General features: G+C 39.8%; 1 pseudogene; it reads right to left on the bottom strand.

The window, feature by feature from the left end:
* Positions 1-1,141: 1,141 nt before the first annotated feature.
* Positions 1,142-2,333, bottom strand: LOC128576980 (importin subunit alpha-1-like; annotated as a pseudogene).
* Between the last annotated feature and the right edge of the window lie 23,124 nt (positions 2,334-25,457).

The raw sequence follows: 25,457 nt of genomic DNA, 5'->3' as shown, positions 1-25,457 counted from the left end.
TCATGTGGTGAGAATGAGATGGAGTAGGTCAGGTTAGGGCTGACATGACATAGCTGTTCTGGTCAGTATAGGTCCTATGTGACCTTTACTTCCTGTCTTCCATCCTTGCTGTTTTGTAAATTTAGCTTTAAGCTAAAAGTGTGTATCCACAGTAGTTTAGGGCTATTGATTTAGGAGATTAACTTTTGAATTGGAATGTTGTTGTATGAGTCAGTCAGGATTTGTCAATTATTGTTTATTATGGGTCATGGATTATAGTGATAACTGTTGTTGAAGATAAATGTTTTTTCTTTTTTTTAAGTAAAGAAAAGGGTAGACTTTAATTTTTATTTACAGGACACTGCAAGATATGAAATTCCACATAGAAATAAGAAACCCTTTCAGAGGATAGGCTCCATACAGTATGTATGTACAGTTTGGAACTGTTCAAGTATAGTTTTGTTGTAAAAAGTGCTACAATAACAAACCACGTTTAAAAAGAGTTCATAGTAGAGAAATAGTAAGTCAAACTTACACCAAATGCAGTACATGACAACTTTGTGCCTCAGCTATACAATCTAAAAGTTAAAAGTCCCAGCAGTCCCATCCTGAACTTGGAACGTATAGCCATCAGAGGTAGTTTCTGGTACTACATTTTGATCCTCCTCTTCGTCTACAGAGAAATACTTCTCAATCAAGTTTAATGAAGCCTTGTACACAGACTCATTTTCATGGCTTTGTAGAGCTTCAATTTTGTCCAAACCTCCACATTCTTCAATCATTATACTCCGTTTCTCAGTTTCACCTAGTTTTTCAGCAGCCTGAAAGATATTTGAAATGACATCCAGAATAACCAGAATAATTTTGGTACACCTGCGGTGCATCTTACAAGGGTATATGTGAATCCTAGTAAATGTGGAATGTAAAAGTCTTAGCAAAATAACTAAGAAAATGCTACAAAAGCTATGTTAACTAATGTGATGAAAATGTGTCAAACGATCTATGAACCAAGTGTATGGTGCCTCATGATCATACTAATGTACACAGCTATGGTTTAATAAAAATAAATAAATTAAAAAAAAGAGGTTCATCAATGGTTCTATTATGCCACAATGAACAAGGTATACAATCTGTTCAACTGTTCCACCACTTGTATAGTTGGTCACAGCCCATACAGCTTCCTTTTGTGTCTTAAAGTCTGTCTTAGAGAGAACACCAACAAGTAATGGGACTAGTCCATGATTCACAACTTGCTGTATCTGGTCCTGAGGGCCAGCTGTGATGTTTGACATTGTCCATGTAGCTTCCTTTTGAATATTAGTTTTGGGGTTGGTCAGCAGGCTGGGAAAGACAGTAAGTGCTCCTGCATCAATTACAACCTAAGTCTGTTCATCTGTCCCAGTGACAATATTCCCTATGGCTCTTAGTGCAGGAGTCACAATTGGCAATTCAGTAGCTACCAAAAGCTTCACAAGTTGGGGCACAACTCCTGTTTTGACAACCATTTCAATCCGTTCATTTGGACCATCAGTAAGGTAAGAACTAGCCCAGCAAGTATCTGATAATACCTCTGGATCATCATGATGCAGGAGACGCACTAAAGTAGGAAGAATCTGTTCCACAGGATATAATGGGGGTCCAGGATTCTTGTTGCAACAAAGGTTTGAAAGATTACATAAGTAACCACATGATAAAGATGACATATCAGGAATAGCTAGAAGAGCCAACAGTGGGTCAACTGCACCATTCTTAATAACCAAGTCTCAGAAAAATGAACCATCACCTGCAATGTTTCCTAGAGCCCACACAGCTTGTTCACTGATATGAGCATGGGGAGATGCCAACAGAGAAATGAATGCTGGAATAGCACCTCCATCTACCACAGCCTTAGTCTGTTCTGATTTCCCAGAAGCAATGTTAGTTAGTGCCCAAGCAGATTCAAATTGAATGGGACTACAATCAGTTCTACCCAAGAAGGACACAAATTTTGGGATCAAACCAGCTCAGATTATATTGTCGATGGGAGGCTGTTTTTCTCTAGAAAGTAGTTTCCTGGCAGCCTGAGTAGCTTAGAGCTGGTTCTCCATATTGGTGCTGTTTATACCTCTGACAATGTCATCCACAGACCAATTTACAGTACCCTGGTTGTTTTGGTATTCCTGCAGTGGAGAAGTAGCATCATCAGGAAAAGAGCTTACATTTCTCCTTTTCAGCATCTGGTCATCTTTCTTAGCTTTCCTCAACTCCACATTAACTTCTATTTGGCATCGCCTCATTTCTGTACTGTCTTTTCCCTTGTTCTTTAACCTGTTAAGTCGAGCAGCTGGTGAATTAGCATTCTCATTGGTGGGCATGTTTATGAGACAAAGAGACATAGCTGCACAGCTAGCTCGAGCTTCCACAGGAGGTGGTGTGGGACTCAGAAGGTCTGGGTCAGCTTCCCTGGAAACATCCACTACAGCTCAGGCAGAACACGGTGTTGAAGATAAATGTTAATTACTGTTATTTAAGGAAAGGATGAGTAGGGTTCTTGCTTTTAACTTTATGTACGAAAATGGTTTTAGAAACAGAAGAGCATAACAGTCTTGGATGCCTACCCTCCCTGTTCTCCAGACTTGCTGGCATTCTGATGACAAAGCTTGTTAAATCTATCCTTGTCTCTGCATATTTGCTGACAGTGACAGGCGGCTGGACTCTCTTCATCTGGTTACATAAAGTGTCAGCCCACTATCTATGGATGGTGGTAGTAGTACTACCAAGGGGTAGTATCCTAGTAGGATGTAGAACCTATTGGTGGTGTCAGAATTTCTACTCATGAGAAAGGATATAGAGAGAAATTCGTCTCCTCAGCCACCAGCATGACAACTGTGTCCGCCTTGCAGGTGCACGGGAACTATCACCAGGATTCAGAGGCTGCCATCAACTGCCAGCTCAACCTGGAACTCTACACCTCTTATGTCTATCTGTCCATGTCATACTACTTTGACCATGATGATGTGGCTTTGATGAATTTTTCCAATGAGGAGTTCTTCTCCAACATCATGAGTAGAGGTTAATACCAGTGACAGGCAGCTGGATTCTCTTCATCTGGTTACATAAAGTGTCAGCCCAACATCCATGGATGATGGTAGTACCACTACCAAGGGGTAGTACCCTAATAGGATGTAGAACATGTTGGTGTTGTCAGAATTTCTCTCTATACTGAGTCCATAATATCAGGGTTTGAAGAATGAAACCACATAATGTTCTGCACCAAGAGTCACCATGGTGTCTGGCTTCAACAGTGTTTGGATGGAACCCACTGCTCATCCCCCACCCTGGCCAGCTGCTCACAACCAGCCCTCCAGCACCTCATCACTGTGCCCTCTGACCATCCCAAGGCCCCCTGGTCAAGCGCTTGCAGCTGCCACCACCTCTCCTCAGCAACCAGCATGACAATCGTTTCGCCCTTGCAGGTGCACCAGAACTACTACCAGGACTCAGAGGTTGCCATCAACTGCCAGTTCAACCTGGGGCTCTATACCTCTTATATCTGCCACAAACACCAAGGCTGGTGGGTTCAAACCTGGCCTGGACCAGTTAAGCAACAATGACAACTGCAACAGAAAAATAGCCGGGCATTGTGGCAGGTGCCTGGAGTCCTAGCTACTCAGGAGGCTGAGGCAAGAGAATTATTTAAGCCTAAGAATTTGAGGCTGCTGTGAACTGTGACTCCATGGCACTCTGTCTAGGAAGATATTGTGAGACTCTGTCTGAAAAAAAAAAAAAAGGGAGGAGAAGTAAGATGGCGGCCGAGTGACAGCTTCCTTGCATCTGGGAACCATGAGTCTTGGGAGATGGGACTCCAGGCTTCTCTGGCTGGTGGGATCTGCCTATCATCACCCCTGTGAGGATACAGGGAGTCAGCGAGAGATTTCTGGACCCCAAGAGGAGGACTAAAACAGTGGAAAAACAGCAAGTGGTCGCATGTGTTCAATCTGTCTAAACCCACCTGCAACTGTAAGTTCAGTAGCAGCGAGACTGCAAACCGGAAAGGCCTTACCTGTGAACTGTTTTGGTGTCCTTGGACTTAGCACTCAGTTGACTGCCATGGGGAGAGCCTGAGCGGGAGTGCGGAGAACTTTGGCCGTTGTCTAGGGCCCCCGTCTGAGCTGCTGAGCCAGACGGAGCTAATAGTGTTTGGCTGTGGGTCACAGGGAGCCATTGTGAGCAATCTGCTCCGGCAAGCTCCGCCTTCAGGGTCGCAGAGCTAGAATCGGGTGGGAGTTGGTAACCCAGCGACCAAGTAGCCTAAGGGTGGGTACTGAGCTGCCTTGCAGCCCTAACCCTCAGGGGCAGAGTGAGACCGGTTTTGGCACACTGGGTAGTGGATAGCCACTTCAGCAGTGATTCCAGTGACAAGCACTTCACTGGGAGAGCTTCTGCTCAACAAGTTTACAAGTTCAAAGCGCCTTTTAAGTGGGCTGAAGAGACATTTAGGGTGTCTAACTGCTGGGGTTTGTCAAATCAGCAGCCTCCAGTCGTATCAGAACTGTGATTAACATCTCATACCCCAGAAGACCACGTGTTGCCAAGACAATATTCAATAACATATACATACTGCTTTGTTTTCGGTTGTGTTTTTTTTTTTTTTTTCTTTTTCGGTTTTTTTTTTTTTTTTGTTTATTTTGATGTTGTTGATGTTGTTTTGTTTTTTAATTTCAACCTTTTCCATACAGATCCTTTTTCTTTCTCAATTTTTCTAGTTTGATTATAATTTCCCATTGCTGCCTTTTTCAATAACTAGAACTTCATTTTTGCTAGTGTTTCTACTGCTATTATTTGGTTTTTCACCCAATTTTATCCAGTAAACTTTTCTGTTTGCTTGTTTTGGTTTGATTCATGGCATTTTTGTCACTCCTCTCTACTTGGTGGAGGTGGGGTACTGTGTCAGATCAGGTTAGCAAAGAGCTGCTGACCTCAAGGGAACCACCCAACTGGGCACCCCCATAAGGTGGGGTTTTTTTAAGGTTGTGTCAAAGTACCCTACAATACACCTATATTGCTCTGTCTCCCTCTTTCTGTGCCTCTCTTCTTTTTGTCAATATTCCTTTTACACACCCACTTTCCTTTCTCTATTTTTCTTTTTTTTTCTTATCACTAGGTCCTCCTTTCTTTCATCCCTTTTTGGCTCTTCAACCTTCTCACTGCTCTGGTCCTGTAACCCTTAGTCCACAAGCACAAGAACTTAAAGAGCAAGAGGAAGAAAAGGAAAATTAAGGCAAGGAAACAGATAAAAGAAATCACTCATGAGGAAGGATCAGCAGAAAACTCCAGGCAACATGAAGAACCAGTCCAGAACAACCCCATCAAGGAACCATGAGGTAGCTTCTGCAGATGATTCCACCTATACAGAAATGTTAGGAATGACAGAAAGGGAATTTAGAATGCACATGTTGAAAACAATGAAAGAAATGATGGAAACAATGAAGGAAACTGCTAATAAAGTGGAAAATAACCAAAAGGAAATCCAAAAACAGAACCAAATAAGAGATGAACGATATGAAGAATATAAAAAGAATATAGCAGAGCTGAAGGAAATGAAACAGTCAAGGGAACTTAAAGATGCAATGGAAAGTATCAGCAACAGGTTAGACCATGCAGAAGAAAGAATTTCAGAGGTAGAAGACAAAGTTCTTGAGATAACTCAGATAGTAAAAGAGGCAGAAAAGAAGAGAGAGAAAGTAGAACGTTCACTGTCAGAATTATGGGACTTTATGAAGCGTTCCAACATATGAGTTATAGGAATTCCAGAAGGGGAAGAAGAATGCCCCAGAGGAACGGAAGCCATACTAGAGAATATTATAAAAGAAAATTTCCCAAATATCACCAAAGATTCTGACACACTGCTGTCAGAGGGATATCAGACCCCAGATCGTCTAAACTCTAACCGAGTTTCTCCAAGACACATTGTGATGAACCTGTCCAAAGTCAAGACAAAAGAAAAGATTCTGCAAGCTGCCAGGAGTAAGCGCCAGTTGACCTACAGGGGCAAATCCATCAGAGTGACGGCAGACTTCTCTAATGAAACTTTCCAAGCAAGAAGACAATGGTCATCTACGTTTAATCTTCTTAAACAGAACAGTTTTCAGCCCAGAATTCTGTACCCTGCTAAGTTAAGCTTAAAAATTGACGGAAAATCATATCATTTACGGATATACAAACATTGAGGAAATTTACCACAACAAGACCAGCTCTACAGGAAATACTTCAACCTGTTCTGCACACTGACCATCACAATGGATCAGCAGCAAAGTAAGAACTCAGAAATTAAAGGACAGAACCTAACCTGCACACTGATGCAAAAGATAAAACTAAGCAATGGACTCTCACAAAATAAGATGAATAGAATACTACCACACTTACAATTATCTCAATAAATGTGAATGGCTTCAATTCCCCTCTGAAGAGACATAGATTGCTGACTGGATTAAAAAACACAAGCCATCCATTTTCTGGCTGCAAGAAACACACCTGGCTTCAAAAGACAAATTAAAGCTCCGAGTCAAGGGTTGGAAGACAGTTTTTCAGGCAAATGGAATTCAGAAGAAGAGAGGAGTTGCAATCTTATTTTCAGATACATGTGGATTATGTAAAGTCAACTAAAAGTCAAAAAAGACAAAGATGGTGACTTTATATTGGTCAAGGGAAAAATACAACAAGAAGATGTTTCAATTCTAAATATTTATGCACCCAATTTAAATGCTCCCATTTTCTTGAAACAGACCTTACTCAGTCTGAGCAACATGATATCTGATAATACCATCATAACAGGGGACCTTAACACTCCTCTTACAGAGCTGGACAGATCCTCTAAACAGAAATCAAATAAAGATATAAGAGATTTAAATGATACCCTTGAACAGCTGTGCTTGATAGACGCATATAGAACACTCCACCCCAAAGATAAAGAATATACATTCTTCTCATCACCCCATAGAACATTCTCCAAAATTGATCATATCCTGGGACAAAAAACAAATATCAACAGACTCAAAAGAACTGAAATTTTACCTTGTATCTTCCCAGATCATAAGGCAGTAAAGGTGGAACTCAGCTCTAACAAAAATGCTCGACTCCACACAAAGGCATGGAAATTAAACAATCTTCTGTTGAATAACGGATGGGTGCAGGAAGAAATAAAACAGGAAATCATTAACTTCCTTGAGCATAACAACAATGAATACACAAGCTACCAAAACCTGTGGGATACTACAAAAGCAGTTTTGAGAGGAAAATTCATCACTTTAGATGCCTATATTTGAAAAAAAGAAAGAGAGCGCATCAAGAATCTCACAAGAAATCTCATCTAATTGGAAAAAGAAGAACAATCTAAGCCCAAACTCAGTAGAAGAAAAGAAATATCCATAATCAAATCAGAGATCAATGAAATTGAAAACAAAAGAATCATTCAGAAAATTAATGAAACAAGGAGTTGGTTTTTTGAAAAAATAAATAAAATTGATAAACCATTGGCCAGACTAATGAGGAATAGAAAAGTAAAATCTCTAGTAACCTCAATCAGAAAAGATAAAGGGGAAATAACAACTGATCCCACAGAGATACAAAGATCATCTCTGAATACTACCAGAAACTCTATGCCCAGAAATTTGACAATGTGAAGGAAATGGATAAATATTTGGAATCACACCCTCTCCCTAGACTCAGCCAGGAAGAAATAGAGCTTCTAAACAGACCAATTTCAAGCACTGAGATCAAAGAAACAATAAAAAAAAATCTTCCAACCAAAAAAATGCCCTGGTCCAGATGGCTTCACTCCAGAATTCTATCAAACCTTCAAGGAAGAGCTTATTCCTGTACTGCAGAAATTATTCCAAAAAATTGAGGAAGAAGGAATCTTCCCCAACACATTCTATGAAGCAAAAAACACCCTGATACCAAAACCAGGAAAAGACCCAAACAAAAAGGAGAATTTCAGACCAATCTCACTCATGAATATAGACGCAAAAATTCTCAACAAAATCCTAGGCAATAGATTACAGCTTATCATCAAAAAAGTCATTCATCATGATCAAGTAGGCTTCATCCCAGGGATGCAAGGCTGGTTTAACATACGCAAGTCCATAAACGTTATGCAGCATATTAACAGAGGCAAAAACAAAGATCACATGATCCTCTCAATAGATGCAGAAAAAGCATTTGATAAAATCCAGCATCCTTTTCTAATTAGAACACTGAAGAGTATAGGCACAGGTGGCACATTTCTAAAACTGATTGAAGCTATCTATGACAAACCCACAGCCAATATTTTACTGAATGGAGTAAAACTCAAAGCTTTTCCTCTTAGAACTGGAACCAGACAAGGTTGTCCTCTGTCACATTTACTATTCAACATAGTGCTGGAAGTTCTAGCCAATACAATTAGGCAAGACAAGGAAATCAATGGAATCCAAATGGGAACAGAGGAGGTCAAATGCTCCCTCTTTGCTGACGACATGATCTTATACTTAGAGAACCCCAAAGACTCAACCACAAGACTCCTAGAAGTCATCAAAAAATACAGTAATGTTTCAGGATATAAAATCAATGTCCACAAGTCAGTAGCCTTTGTGTACACCAATAACAGTCAAGATGAGAAGCTAATTAAGGACACAACTCCCTTCACCATAGTTTCAAAGAAAATGAAATACCTAGGAATATACCTAACGAAGGAGGCGAAGGACCTCTATAAAGAAAACTATGAAATCCTCAGAAAGGAAATAGCAGAGGATATTAACAAATGGAAGAACATACCATGCTCATGGATGGGAAGAATCAACATTGTTAAAATGTTTATACTTCCCAAAGCAATCTACATATTCAATGCCATTCCTATCAAAATACCGTACTTTCAAGATTTGGAAAAAATGATTCAGCCTTTTGTATGGAACCAGAAAAAACCCTGTATAGCTAAGGCAGTTCTTAGTAATAAAAATAAAGCTGGGGGCATCAGAATACCAGGTTTTAGTCTGTACTACAAAGCCATAGTGGTCAAGACAGCATGGTACTGGCACAAAAACAGAGACATAGACACTTGGAATCAAATTGAAAACCAAGAAATGAAACTAACATCTTACAACCACCTAATCTTTGATAAACCAAACAAGAACTTACCTGGGGGGAAGACTCCCTATTCAATAAATGGTGTTGGGAGAACTGGATGTCTACATGTAAAAGACTGAAACTAGACCCACACCTTTCCCCACTCACAAAAATTGATTCAAGATGGATAAAGGACTTAAATTTAAGGCATGAAACAATAAAAATCCCCCAAGAAAGCATAGGAAAAACACTGGAAGATATTGGCCTGGGGGAAGACTTCATGAAGAAGACTGCCATGGCAATTGCAACAACAACAAAAATAAACAAATGGGACTTCATTAAACTGAAAAGCTTCTGTACAGCCAAGAAGACAATAACCAAAGCAAAGAGACAACCTACACAATGGAAAAGGATATTTCCTTATTTTCAATCAGACAAAAGCTTGATAACTAGGATCTATAGAGAACTCAAATTAATCCACATGAAAAAATCCAACAGTCCCATATATCAATGGGCAAGAGACATGAATAGAACTTTCTCTAAAGATGACAGACGAATGGCTAACAAACACATGAAAAAATGTTCATCATCTCTATATATTAGAGAAATGCAAATCAAAACAACCCTGAGATATCATCTAACCCCAGTGAGAATGGCTCACATCACAAAATCTCAAAAGTGCAGATGCTGGCGTGGATGTGGAGAGAAGTGAACACTTTTACACTGCTGGTGGGACTGCAAACTAGTACAACCTTTCTGGAAGGAAGTATGGAGAAACCTCAAAGCACTCAAGCTAGACCTCCCATTTGATCCTGCAATCCCATTACTGGGCATCTACCCAGAAGGAAAAAAATCCTTTTATCATAAGGACACTTGTACTAGACTGTTTATTGCAGCTCAGTTTACAATCACCAAAATGTGGAAACATCCTAAATGCCCACCAACCCAGGAATGGATTAACAAACTGTGGTATATGTATACCATGGAATACTATTCATCCATTAAAAAACATGCAGACTTTACATCCTTTGTATTAACCTGGATGGACATGGAAGACATTATTCTTAGTAAAGCATCACAAGAATGGAGAAGCATGAATCCTATATACTCAATTTTGATTTGAGGACAATTAATGACAATTAAGGTTATGGGGGGGGAAGCAGAAAGAGGGACGGAGGGAGGGGGTGGGGCCTTGGTGTGTGTCACACTTTATGGGGGCAAGACATGATTGCAAGAGGAACTTTACCTAACAATTGGAATCAGTGTAACCTGGCTTATTGTACCCTCAATGAATCCCCAACAATAAAAAAAAAAAAAAGAAAGAAAAAAAACAAGGAAAAAAAAGAAAAAGAAGAAGAAGAAAAACAATAACGGAATTGCTATTAAATTATTGTTATAAGGTCTTGGTAGATGTTAGATCCAGCAGTCAGTTAAACTCAGACCAGTATCTAGGACAGGCGTCCTCAAACTGTGGCCCGCAGGCCACATGAAGCGATGTGAATTGTATTTGTTCCCATTTTGTTTTTTACTTCAGAATAAGATATGTGCAGTGTGCATAGGAATTTGTTCATAGTTTTTCTTTTTTTTAAACTATAGTCCGGTGTTCCAATGGTCTGAGGGACAGTGAATTGACCCCCTGTTTAAAACTTTTGAGGACGCCTGATCTAGGACCTGTGAAAAACTTAAAGGTAGAATTTGTTTTTCCTTAAGTGACAGAACGCAGTCATAGAGGTTCCAAATAATAAGATGAGGATAAAGGTGATCTTATTGTTACTGAAAGTCCTGCCCTTGTTTTGGAGGCCAAATCAAAAACACAAGAACAAGTGGTTTTTGAGAAGGAAAAATAAATTTATTACTTCGCTGGAAAAGGAGGAAAAATGACGGACTGTTCCTCTCAAAAAACCGATTTTTCCTACATATAAGCAGAAACACAGTGTTTTTTTGTTTGTTTAGACAGTATCAGCCAGTTGCCCTGTGTGGAGTGCAGTGGCGTCATAGCTCACAGAAACCTCAAACTCTTGGACTCAAGTGACACACTTGCCTCAGCTTCCCCAGTAGCTGGGATGATAGGAACCCACCACAACAACTGGCTCGTTTTTTCTATATTTAGGAGAAATGGAGTCTCACCCTTGCTCAGGCTGGTCCAAAACTCCTGAGCTCAAGCAAACCACCCACCTTGGCCTGCCAAAGTACTAGGATCACAGGCATGAGCCACCAAGTCCAGCATTATAGACCTCTTAAGAGAGGTCCAGGATCAGTTAAGGTGGCCAATGCCTGTAATTCTAGCACTCTGGGAGGCTGAGGTGGGTGGATTGCCTGAGATCATGGGTTCAAAACCAGTCCGAGCCAGAGATAGACCTCACTCTAAAAAATAGCTGGGTTTTGTGCAGACCCCTATAGTCCCAGCTACTTGGGAGGCTTAGGCAAGAGAATTACTTGAGCCCAAGAGTTTGAGGTTGCTGTGAGCAACGATACCAGGGCACTCTACCAAGGGTGACAAAGTGAAACTCTGTCTCTAAAAAATTAAGACAGAGGGTCTATTGTTATTCAACTGCAGTTAACACCCCATATCAGATGAAGACACAACTGTGATCTCTGCTGCCCATCTGGGAGCCAGCTCAGCAGCTCAGTACCTCTGCCTATGAGCCAGGCCCCAGTCTCCTGACCCACCTTGCTAGTGTAAAATAACCAAAGACATTTCCATGCCCCTCTGGATTACTGCTAAAGGCAGGGATGCATGTCTTAGTTTCAAAATGAGTTAATGAGACAGAAAACATTTTTGCTATTTTTTCAGGGCATTTCCACTGTTACATATTTTCCAGTCTCAGTTTTAAGTTTCCATATCTATGGGAGGAAGGGGTGGCTGCTCTGTTTGAGAACATGGTGTAGTGTAATAATAGGTAATATGAGTAGAAAGGTTAGTGACGTAGGCTCTTGGTCCTGTCCCTTAAAGGTTCCCTGAAACATTACTGACATGAAACTGGGTGTGGTGGTTCATACCTCTAATCCTAACACTCTGGGAGGCTGAGGGCAGTGGATCCCTTGAGCTCAGGATTTTGACACAGCCTGAGCAGGAGTGGAGACCCTGGCTCTACCTAAAGTAGAAAAAAATTAGCTGGGTGTAATCTTGTTCTGTTGTCTTTGCTAGAAGTTCCAAAGTCAGCAGCTTGTTTTCTCTTATGCAGAACTGTCCACTTGTACAAACAGTGGCTTTCAGTGCTTTGTAGCGGATTCCTAGCAATCCTCAAGTTTAAGTGCTTCTGATGAAATAGATATGCATTAGAGTAAGAGTGTTGGGGGCTGGGGCACCAGTCACCTGAACACAGTTGCCCTCATTCAGTTACTGGGTTGAGCTCTAGTAAAGCCCAATCAAGGCACAGCAGTAACCGTGAGAAAAAGTGAGTGGAAACCGAGAATAAACCTGGAGCAGTTCAGGCAATGTGGATAGAAAGTGAAGGTAAGCTACCCAAGTTTCAGGATAACAAAGAGAGATTTTGTTTCAGAAGAACAAAGAGAAAGTTTAGAGCATTTCCAAAGAGAGTTGGAAGCACGTCCGTCTCATGGAGGAGAAAGGGTGAGAGAACCAGAGAGGCAAAGGTGGGCAGGGGTATAAATAGTTTCTCCATTTGAAATTGGCTGCAAGACTTTCACTGGTCTCTCTGGGACTCCAAGCAGTATGTCCTAAGCTATTGGTCATTGATGGTCTCTTTCTATTGGTCATTGGTTACCTAGGTGACTTCAAGTCCACATTCTTTTTTTTTCTTTTGAGACAGAGTCTCACTTTGTCATACTAGGTAGAGTTCCGTGGCATCACAGCTCATAGGAATCTCAAACTCTTGGGCTTAAGCGACTTTCTTGGCTCAGCCTCCAGAATAGTCATGGCTACCATCGCCCACCACAATGCCCGGCTATGTTTTTTGTTGCAGTTGTCATTGTTTAGCAGACCTGGTTGGGTTCGAACCTGCCTGCCTTGGTGTACATGGCTGGTGCCCTAGCCACTGAGCTATGAGCGCCACCCATGTTCACATTCTTATGGGCCCTCCAGACTTCCTGCTTCAACAGGCCAGGTTTTCTTTTCACTGTGCTTAAAGCCCCTTTCTTTACTATCCATTCTCAAGAAGGAAGTCCTGTACAATTTTTTAAAGGAATTTAAAAAATAAATTTTGTTGTTGTAAAATATACACTTCTTCTTTTTTGAGACAGGGGTTCTCTCTGTTTCTTTGGGTAGAGTGCTGTGGTGTCATGACAGCTCATTGCAACCCCAAATTCCTGGGAGCCACCTATCCTCTTCCCTCAACCTCAAGGTACACTTTATTTTATTCCTGGTGTGGCAGTGGGCAAAAGGCTTTGTCCTTGACAAGTCTCTCATTGATAGTTAAAGGTTTTATATATGATTGACAGAAAATGAAAAATGAAAAAAATTAATAATGGCTCAAGATGACTGTATTGGACACATGAAAAACTTAGGCCTATAACTAAAGATGACCTCGTCTCCATGTAACTGGACTTTGTAACTGACTGAGAGGTACTGGTTATAAACCTGTTTATCAAATGTAGAACTGTTAGGGTGGAAAAGCTCAGTAGGTGCTGCACACCAGACAAAAAAAGAATTTCTCTAGGCAAAGATTAGGATATAAAAGTATATTTTAGAATTTAAAAGGTGGGAGAGGAAAAAGAGAGAGAAGAGATCAGAGAGATCAGATGGTATCACAAAGGGGGAAAAAAAGGAAAAATGTCTGCTCAGAGGTTCAAAGGGTACCTAAATTTAAGGAGGGGGAAAGAAGGTAACTGTATCCCTAGATAGAGTATGTGAATGTGAACGCTGTGTCCATTTTTCTTTTAACAAGACTGAAAACAGATATTTTTCCAGGTGTTTCCAATCCCAAGGTCTGGTAGTTCATATTCCACTGTTCTTAGGAGTCACTGAGGAATCATTTGAGGCTATGGAAACAAATTTGAAAAGGTCAAGGAGGTGGTGGAATGTAAAGAGAAATAACTTACATGTCTTATGGATCTGCTGGTCTCCTCAATGTTTTATGAAAACAGAAATCCATTTTTGGGAGTGCTGCTATCAAGAGAGAGAAGACAGGAAGAGATCTTAATCCTTATTGAAAAATAATGAGTTAGGCTGAGCACATTTGCTCAGATCTGTAATCCCAGCACTATGGGAGGTGGATGGGGATGGATCACTTGAGTTCAGGAGTTCAGACTGAGCAAGAGTGAGACCTTGTCTCTACTAAAAATATAAAAATTAGCTGGGTGCTGTGGCAGCTGTCTGCAGTCCAGCTACTTGGGAGGCTGAGGCAAGAGGATTGCTTGATCCCTATAGATTCAGTTTGCTGTGAGCTAGACTGAGGCCACTGTACTCTAACTTGGGCAACACAGTGAGACTATCTCAAAAAAAAAAAAAAAAGAAGAAAGAAAGACAAAAGAAAAGGGAAAATACTGAAGAAAAACTATGAGCTAATGTTTGTTTTTTGTTCTTAAAACACAGTCTCAAGCTGTCACACTGGGTAGAGTTCTGTGGTGTCACAGCTCAAAGCAACCTCAAACACTTGGGCTCAAGCAATCCTCTTGCCTCAGCCTCCCAAGTAGCTGGGACTACAGAGCCCCCCAAAACACCCAGTTAGTTTTTCTATTTTTAGTAGCGATAGGGTCTCGCTCTTGCTCAGACTGTTCTTGAGCTCCTGATCTCAAGCTTTCTACCAGCCTTGGCCTCCAACAGTTCTATGATTACAGGCATGAGCCAAAAAACTCAACATAATACTTTTTTTGGGGGGGGACACAGTCTCACTTTTTTGCCCCTGGTAGAGTGCCCTGGCATCATATTTCACAGCAACCTCAAACTCTTGGGCTCAAGTGATTCTCTTGCCTCAGTCTCCAGATTAGATGGGACAGCAGGTGCCCACCACAACAGTAGCTATAATTTTTCTATTATTTCAATATAAAGACCAACCATCTTTATAAGAACAAAGATAGGATGAAATCAATCACCCTCTACCAGATGTTAAGACACCTAACTTCCCCCCCCCTCAACTGCACATTTACCTTAACTTAATGCACAGATTCATTGAGAACCAATCAGAATCACAAGAACGTAATTGTTGCTTTAAGGAGCTAAGGAAATTTTGCCTGAAAATATGATTATTTGGTGTAAAGAATGCTTTGAATTAAAGATCATTGGAGGCTCAGCCCCCATTGCTAAGTGTTTAGGTCACTGGCTACATGCACCGGGGGTGGTGTTTTCGAACCTGGCCAGGACCTGCTAAAAAACAATGACAACAACAACCAAAAAGCCCGGTATCGTGGTAAGTGCCTGTAGTCCCAGCTACTGGGAGGCTGAGGCATGAGATTCACTTAAGCCCAAGAGTTTGAGGTTGCTGTGAGTTGTGACACCACGGAACTCTACTGAGTGTTACATAGTGAGACTGTGTCATAAATAAATAAACAAACAAACAAATAAATAAATATCACAGGAGATGAGAAAGCGTTGGAAGGGTCTTTCCCTCTATCTAGTTAAAACCTGACTGATTGGATCAAAATATGTATGGTGGGCAACTGAATTCCTTTCCTCCTCTTGAATGGTAGCAGACCTGGCTCAAATGATTTATTTATTTTTCTTTCTTTTTTTATTCAAATTAATATGAGGGTTCAATTTTTAGGCTACATTGTTCTCACTTCCAGGGTAAAGTTCCATTTGTAGAAGAGCCCCTCACTTGGGGGCGTGTTATACACCCTCACGATGTGCACTCTAGGTGAGATCCTGCCTCATGCCCTTCCTGTTTCTGCCGTACTTCCTACTCCCTTCATCTCCCGTGTCCCTGTACCCTCAAACTGGACTATATTAGTGTTTTATTGTTCCTATGAACATGTAATTGTTTATATATTGATTTCATATTAGTATGGCATATATTGGATATTGATTTTTACATTCTTGTGATACATTACTAAGAAGAATGTATTTCAACTCCATTCAGGTAAATGTAAACCATGTAAAGTCTACATCTTTTTAACAGCTGAATAATATTCCATGGTATAAATATACCACAGGTGATGGGCACTTAGGTTGCTTCCAAGACCTGGCAATTAGGAATTGAGCCACAATCAATATTCAAATGCAAATCTCTTTGTGGTAAAATGATTTTGTTCTTCTAGATAGATACCTAGTAATGGGATTGCAGGGTCAAATGGAAGCTCTACTTTTAGATCTTTGAGGATTGTCCATACTTCTTTCCAAACAGGCTGTGTTAGTTTGCAATCCCACCAGTAGTGTAGAAGTGTTCCCTTCTATCCACATGCACACCAGCATCTGGGGTTTTGGGACTTTGTGATGTGGGCTAATCGTACTGGGATTAGATCATATATTTGAATGGTTTTCATTTGCATTTCTCTGATGATTAAAGATGATGAGTATTTTTTCATGTGCTTATTGCTGGCCCAAATAATTTAAAACACAATACCTGTCTTTCAATTTCATTTATGAGTCAACTTGTTTCCCCCATCCATTCATTCTCCTTAGCAACCACTTGCTGCACCTACACTTCGAATTCTTTCTTGTCCCTTCTAAAAGACATCTATAAAGTTATCGAACTTCACTGAGACATTGGTTAATCACTCTTGTGGTTCTCCCATGAACAATTTATTTGGAAATAAATACTTCTCTTAGTAATCTGCCTTAATTGTGAGGTGATCGTTCAGTGAACTTCTGGGGCAAAAAGGGCAAGTTTCCTTTTGCTTTTTTTTATATATTAAATAATACCTGTGTACATTAATGCGATAATGGGGCACCATACACTGGTTTTATATACCATTTGACATATTTTCATCACACTGGTTAATATAGCCTTCCTGGCATTTTCCTAGTTATTGTGTTAAGACATATAAATTCTACATTTACTAAGTTTCACATGTACCCTTGTAAGATGCACCACAGGTGTAATCCCACCAATCACCCTCCCTCCGCCCATCCTGGCCCCTCCCTCTGCTCCCTCTCCCCCTTCCTCATATTCTTAAGTTATAACTGGGTTATAGCTTTCATATGAAAGCCAAAAATTAGTTTCATACTAGGGCTGAGTACACTGGATAATTTTTCTTCCATTCTTGAGATACTTTACTAAGAAGAACATGCTCCAGTTCCATCCATGTGAACATGAAAAAGGTAAAGTCTCCATCTTTCTTTAAGGCTGCATAATATTCCATGGTGTACATATACCACAATTTATTAATCCATTAGTGGATCGATGGGCACTTGGGCTTCTTCCATGACTTAGCAATTATGAATTGGGCTGCAATAAACATTCTGGTACAAATATTTTGTTATAATGTGATTTTTGACCTTCTGGGTATATACCTGGTAGAGGAATTATAGCATTGAATGGCAGGTGTATTTTTAGATAGCCAAGTGTTCTCTAAACATGTTTCCAAAAGGAATGTATTAATTTGCATTCCCACCAGCAGTGTAGAAGTGTTCCTTTTTCTCCACATCCATGCCAATATCTCTGGTCTTGGGATTTTTTTGATATCAGCTAATCTTACTGGAGTTAGATGATATCTCAAAGTAGTTTTGATTTGCATTTCTCTGATGATTAAGGATGATGAGAATATTTTCATGTCTTTAGGATGTGTGCCTGTCTTCTTCAGAGAAGTTTCACTTCAAGTCTCTTGCCCAGCCTGCAATGGGATCACTTGTTCTTTTCTTGCTTATATGTTTGAGTTCTCTGTGGATTCTGGTTATTAAACCATTGTCATAGACATAACCTGAAAATATCTTCTCCCATTCTAAGGGCTGTCTGCTTGCTTTACTTACTGTGTTCTTGGCTGTGTAGAAGCTTTTTAGTTTGATCAGGTCCCAGTAGTGTATTTTTGAAGCTGCTTCAATTGCCTGTGGGGTCCTCCTCATAAAATATTCGCCCAGGCCAATTTCTTCAAGAGTTTTCCCTGCACTTTCTCCTAGTATTTTTATAGTTTCATGTGTTAAGTTTAAATCTTTAATCCAGTGAGAGTCTATCATAGTTAATGGTGAAAGGTGTGGGTTGAGGTCTAGTCTTCTACAGGTCGCCAGTCTGTTCACCCAGCACCATTTGTTAAAAAGGGAATCTTTTCCCCACTGAATGTTTTTAATTGGCTTGTCAAAGGTAAAATAACGCTAAGTAGCTGGGTTCATCTCTTAGTTTTCAATTCTGTTCCATACATCTACCTCTCTGTTTTTGTGTGAGTACCATGCTGTTTTGATCGCTATCAATTTATAGTATAGTCTGAAATCCAGTAGCATGAGTCCTCCTGCTTTGTTTTTATTTCTGAGTAATGTCTTGGCTATTTGAGGTTTTTTCTGATTCCATATAAAATGAAGTATTATTTTTTAAAGATCTTTAAAGTATGACAGTGGAGCTTTAATAGGGATAACATTAAAAATTGTATATTGCTTTGGGTAGTGTGGACATTTTAACAATGTTGATTCTTCCCAGACATGAGCATGGTATGTTTTTCCATTTAACATTTTCAGCTATTTCTTTTTTTTAGAGTTTCATAGTTCTCTTTATAGAGATCTTTCATGTCCCTTGTTAGATAAACTCCCAAATATATCATCTCCTTTGGCAATACTGTGAATGGAATAGAGTCCTTAACGGTTCTTTCAGTTTGACTACTGTTGATATAATATAAAGGCTACTGATTTATGAATGTTGATTTTTGTAACAAGAGGCACTGCTGTATTACTTGATCACTTCTAAGAGTTTTGTAGTAGAATCCCTGGTGTTTTCCAGATATACAATCATATCATCTGCGAAGAGTGAAAGTTTGATCTCTTCTGACCCTATTTGGATAACCTTGATCGCCATTTCTTCCCTAATTGCAGTGTCCAAAACTTCCATTACAATGTTAAAGAGCAATGGAGAAAATGGGCAGCCTTGTCTGGTTCCTGATCTGAGTGGAAATATTTCAATTGAACTCCATTCAATATGATATTGGCTGTGGGTTTGCTGTAGATGGCCTCTACCACTTTAAGAAATGTCCCTTCTATACCAATTTTCTTAAGTGTTCTGATCATGAAGGGATGCTCTATATTATCAAAAGCTTTTTCTGCATCGATTGAGAGAATCATATGGTCTTTGTTTTTTAATTTGTTGATGTGCTGAATTATACTTATAGATTTATGGATATTGAGACAGCCTTGAGACGCTGGGATAAAACCAACTTGGTCATGATGTATAATTTGTTTGATGTGTTGCTGGCTTCTGTTTGTTAGAATCTTGTTGAATATTTTTGCATCTATATTCATTAGTGATATTGGTCTATAATTTTCTTTTCTTGTTGGGTCTGTTCCTGGTTTGGGGATCAGGGTGATGTTTGCTTCATAGAAAGTGTTGTGTAGTCTTCCTTCTTTTTCTTTTTTTTTATTTATTTTTATTAAATCATAGCTGTTTACATTAGTATGATCATGGGGCACCATACATTTGGTTCATAGACCGTTTGACACATTTTCATCACACTAGTTAACATAGCTTTCATGGCATTTTCTTAGTTATTTGGCTAAGACCTTTACAATCCACATTTACTAGGATTCACATATACCCTTGTAAGATGCACCACAGGTGTAATCCCATTAATCACCCTCCCTCCACCTACCTCCCCCCTCCCTCCACTCCCTTTCCCCCTTCTCCCTATTCTTAGGTTGTAACTGGGTTATAGCTTTCATGTGAAGGTCCTACATTAGTTTCATAATAAGGGTGAGTACATTGGGTACTTTTTCTTCCATTCTTGAGACACTTTACTAAGAATATGTTCCAGCTCCATTCATGTAAACATGAAAGAGGTAAAGTCTCCATCTTTTTTAAGGCTGCATAATATTCCATGGTGTACAAATACCACAATTTATTAATCCATTCATGGATTGATGGCCACTTGGGCTTTTTCCATGACTTAGCAATTATGAATAGGGCTGCAATAAATATTTTGATACAAATATCTTTGTTATGGTGTGATTTTTGGTCTTCTGGGTATATGCCCAGTAGAGGGATTACAGGATTGAATGGCAGATCTATTTTTAGATCTCTATGTGTTCTCCATATCTCTTTCCAAAAGGAATATATTAATTTGCATTCCCACCAGCAGTGCAAAAGTGTTCCCTTTTCTCCACATCCACACCAACATCTCTGGTCTTGGGATTTTGTGATATAGGCTAGTCTCACTGGAGTTAGATGATATCTCAAAGTAATTTTGATTTGCATTTCTCTAATGATTAAAGATGATGAGCATTTTTTCATGTCTGAAGGCCGTGTGCCTGTCTTCTTCAGAGAAATTTCTCTTCAAGTCCCTTGCACAGCCTGCGATGGGATCCCTTGTTCTTTTCTTGCTAATGCGTTTGAGTTCTCTGTGGATTCTGTTATTAAACCTTTGTCAGAGACATAACCTGCAAATATCTTCTCCCATTCTGAGGGCTGTTTGCTTGCTTTACTTATTGTGTTCTTGGCTGTGTAGAAGCTTTTTAGTTTGATCAAGTCCCAATAGTGTATTTCTTAAGCTACTTCAATTGCCCGCGGGGTCCTTTTCCTAAAAAACTAGCCCAACCCAATTTCTTCAAGTGTTTTCCCTGCACTCTCTTCTAGTATTTTTATAGTTTCATGTCTTAGGTTTAAATCTTTAATCCAGTGAGAGTCTATCTTGGTTAATGGTGAGAGGTGTGGGTCCAGTTTCAGTCTTCTACAGGTTGCCAGCCAGTTCACCCAGCACCATTTGTTAAATAGGGGATCTTTTCCCCACCGAATGTTTTTAATTGTCTTGTAAAAGATTAAATAATGGTAATTAGCTGGATTCATGTTTTGGTTCTCTATTCTGTTCCAGACATCTAGTTCTCTGTTTTTCTGCCTGTACCATGCTGTTTTGATCACTATCGATTTGTAGTATAGTCTGAGGTCTGGTAGCATGATTCCTCCTGCTTTGTTTTTATTTTTGAGTAATGTCTTGGCTATTCGAGGTTTTTTCCGATTCCATATAAAACGAAGTATTATTTTTTTTAAGATCTTTAAATTATGACAGTGGAGCTTTAATGGGGATTATGTTGAAATTATATATTGCTTTGGGTAGTATGGACATTTTAACAATGTCGATTCTTCCCAACCATGAGCATGGTATATTTTTCCATTTGTTAACATTCTCAGCTATCTCTTTTCTTAGAGTTTTATAGTTTTCTTTATACAGATCTTTCACGTCCTTTGTTAGATAAACTCCCAAGTATTTCATCTTCTTTAGCACTACTGTGAATGGGATAGAGTCTTTAATTGTTTTTTCAACTTGACTATTTTTGGCATATATAAAGGCTACCGATTTATGAATGTTGATTTTGTAACCTGAGACACTGCTGTGTTCCTTGATCACTTCTAAGAGTTTTGTAGTAGAGTCCCTAGTATTTTCCAGATATATAATCATATCATCTGGGAAGAGTGAAAGTTTGATCTCTTCTGACCCTATGTGGATACCCTTGATCGCATTTTCTTCCCTAATTGTGGTGGCTAAAACTTCCATTACAATGTTAAAGAGCAATGGAGACAATGCGCAGCCTTGTCTGGTTCCTGATCTGAGTGGAAATGATTCCAATTTAACTCCATTCAATATGATATTGGCTGTGGGTTTGCTGTAGATGGTCTCTATCAGTTTAAGAAATGTCCCTTCTATACCAATTTTCTTAAGTGTTCTGATCATGAAGGGATGCTGGATATTATCAAAAGCTTTTTCTGCATCAATTGAGAGAATAATATGGTCTTTGTTTTTTAATTTGTTTATGTGCTGAATTATATTTATAGATTTACGTATATTGAACCAGCCTTGGGACCCTGGGATAAAACCGACTTGATCATGATGTATGGTTTGTTTGATATGTTTCTGGATTCTGTTTGTTAGGATCTTGTTGAATATTTTTGCATCTATATTCATTAGTGATATTGGTCTATAATTTTCTTTTCTTGTTGGGTCTTATCCTGGTTTGGGGATCAGGGTGATGTTTGCTTCATAAAACGTGTTGGGTATTCTTCCTTCTTTTTCTACCTTTTCAAACAGGTTGAGTAATATAGGTACTAGTTCCTCTTTAAAGGTTTGGTAGAATTCTGACGTAAAACCATCTGGTCCTGTCCTTTTCTCTTTAGGGAGACCTTGTATGATTGATGTTATTTCCGAACTTGAAATGGGAGCGTTCAACATTTCCACTTGATTTTGGTTAAGTCTTGGAAGTTGACGTGCTTCCAAGTAACGGTCAATTTCCTTCAGATTTTCGTATTTCTGAGAATAAAGTTTCTTGTAATATTCTTTAAGAATTTTTTGGATTTCTGAGGAGTCTGTTGTTATTTCGTCTTTGTTATTTCTGATTGATGAGATTAGATATTTTAGTCTTTTTTTCCTGATTAGGTTGGCCAAAGTTTTATCTATTTTGTTGACCTTTTCAAAAAAACAGCTTTTTGATTTATTGATCTGTTTTATTATTCTTTTGTTTTCAATTTCATTTAGTTCTGCTCTGATTTTGGTTATTTCTTTTCTTCTGCTGGATTTGGGGTTGGAGTGTTCTTTGATTTCCAGTCTCTTGAGATGTCCCATTAAGTTGCTTACTTCCTCTCTTTCCGTTCTCCTGAGGAAGGCTTGCAGTGCTATACATTTCCGTCTTTGAACTGCCTTTGCGGTGTCCCAGCGGTTCTCCATAGTTCGTGTCTTCATTGTCATTTTGTTCCAGAAATTTGGCAATTTCCTTCTTGATCTCATCTCTGACCCAGCTATCATTCAGCATAAGGTTATTTAATTTCCATGTTTTTGTATGTGTATGCAGATTCCTGTTGTTACTCCTCTCAAGTTTTATTCCATGATGGTCCAAGAAGATGTATGGAATAATTTCTATTCCTTTAAATTTACAGAGGTCAGACTTGTGACCTAAGATGTGATCGATTCTGGAGTAAGTAGCATGGGCTGTTGAGAAGTATGTGTATTCAGTTTTTTTGGGATGAAATGTTCTGTAGATGTCTGCTAAATCTAAATGCTGGATGGTTAGATTTAAATCTAGAATTTCTTTACTCAGCTTTTTGTTGGAGGATCGATCCATCGCTGCCAAAGGAGTGTTAAAATCTCCGAGTATTATGGAGCTGTAGGAAATCACGTTGCTCATGTCTGTTAGAGTTTCTCTTATAAATTGTGGTGCATTCTGGTTGGGTGCATAGATATTAATAATTGAAATCTCATCATATTGTCTTACCCTTAACAAATATGAAGTGACCATTTTTGTCCTTCCTTATTTTGTTGGTTTAAAGCCTATTGTATCTGCAAATAAAATTGCAACTCCTGCTTTTTTCTGGTTACCATTTGCCAGAAATATTGATGACCATCCTTTCACCCTGAGTCTATATTTGTCTTTTAAGTTAAGATGTGACTCTTGTATGCAACAAATGTCTGGCCTGAGTTTTTGTATCCAGTCAGCTAACCTATGTCTCTTTAGAGGACAGTTTAAGCCATTCACATTAATGGAGATTATTGATAAGTTTGGTGAAATTTTGGGTATTGAGTTTTTCAAAAGTCCAGTGGACATTTTTAATCCTTTCGCCATTTTGGAAGTTGGAGTTTAACCAGAAGTTTCTGAGTGAGTTTACTTTTGCACTAGAGGATTGGATTGGTCATTATGGAGGATAGGTCTGAGAATATCCTGAAATGCTGGTTTGGTTATGGCCAATTTCTTCAACATATGAATGTCATTAAAGTATTTAATTTCTCCATCATAAATGAAACTCAGTTTAGCTGGATACAAAATCCGGGTTTGAAATTTATTTTGCTTTAGAAGATTAAAAGTCGATGACCACCGTTTTCTGGCTTGAAAATTTTCAGCAGAGAGATCTGCAGTCATTCTAATGTTCTTTCCTTTTAAGGTAATAGTTTTCTTTGACCTGTCCGCTTTGAGAATTTTTTCCTTCATATGAACTTTAGTGAAGTTAATTATGATTTGCCTTCGGGATGTCTTATTGCGGTTGAGTGTTGCTGGAATTCTGAAGCTGTCTGCTATCTGAATTTCAGATTCTCTAGGCATGTCTGGAAAATTCTCTTTCATAGTTTCATGCAGAAGGGCCTCTGTGCCCATTGAGGCCAGTTTATTGGTTTCAGGAATTCCTATGAGTCGGATATGTGCCTTCTTCGAGTTATCCCAGAGCTCTCTGAGAGACTGATCCATTTTTGCTGTCCATTTCTCTTCCTTTTTGAGAGTTTGGGAGTGTTCAAAAGCTTTATCTTCAATGTCAGAAATCCTTTGTTCTGCTTGGTCCATTCTGTTGCTGAGGGATTCTACTGTATTTTTCATATCTTTGAGAGTTGCAAATTCTTGCTTCAGTGTGTCTAAGTCTTTGGTGGTTTTGTCTTTAAATTCGTTAAATTCTTGAGACAACTTCTGAATTTCTCCTCGGATTCCTAATTCCATTTTATTAATCTTGTGTGGAATCCAAATTCTGAATTCGATTTCTGACATGTCAGCCAGTTGTTTATGAATGGGATCGTCAATTACATCTGCCATATCTTTCTTTGGGGGGTTGATCTATTCTGGTTATTCATGTTACCAGTTTTTCCGCTGATTCCGCCCCATGGTTGTTTTACTCCCTTTGATTTTTCCCCCTGGGTGTTTGTTGAGGGCCTGTACAGCATTGTGGCCTGAGAGACTGGGGCTCTGTCTTGTGTGGTTAGGCTAAGTTGTTCTGTCCTATTTTCAGCTGTTTTCTGTTGGACCCCAGTGAAGCACTTATTCTGGGTCAAAGTCTCAGCTCTCTGCGTCGGCCCCACCCTGGAAGCTTCCTGGGTCTGCGAGTCACTTTAGGCAAATCCTTTACTCATGGGTGGCCTCCTCTATTTGCCCAGGGAGACAGGGGGTGTGTCTTCAGCCACCTCAGGGAACTTCTGCTCTGGTGTGAGTCTCTCCCAACCTCATTCCCGAGCCCCAGAGTCAGGACTGACTAGCCACAGATCAGGCACTGTCCATGTCCTGATAGGTCCCCCAAGAATCTGGACTCCTGGGGGACAGGACTCCAGATCTCAGACTGAGGGTGGAGGGGAGCGCTGGGAGCCCAGAGCTGCCGGCATTGACCACACATGGTTTCACTCTGTTTTATGCCCAGCCTCACCGCCGCTGCTCAGGCCCCCAGATCTCAGAGCGAGGGCGGGGGGGGTTAGCGCTAGGATCCCAGAGCCACCTGTAGTGAGCACACTGTGTTCCACTCAGTTTTATGCTCAGCGCAGCGCAGCCATTCAGGCCTCCAGATCTCAGAGTGTGGGTTTGGGGGGAGCGGTGGAAGTCCAGAGCTCCCTGTAGCTAGCACCCTCAGTTCCACTCAGTTTTATGGCATGAGCACCACTGCCGCTCAGGTCTCCAGATCTCAGAGTGATGGCGGGGG

The sequence above is a fragment of the Nycticebus coucang genome, chromosome X (genome assembly GCF_027406575.1).
Source record: "Nycticebus coucang isolate mNycCou1 chromosome X, mNycCou1.pri, whole genome shotgun sequence".
Lineage (NCBI taxonomy): Eukaryota > Metazoa > Chordata > Mammalia > Primates > Lorisidae > Nycticebus > Nycticebus coucang.
Note: the sequence above shows the minus strand (reverse complement) of the source record. Positions and strands in the feature narration are given on the sequence as shown.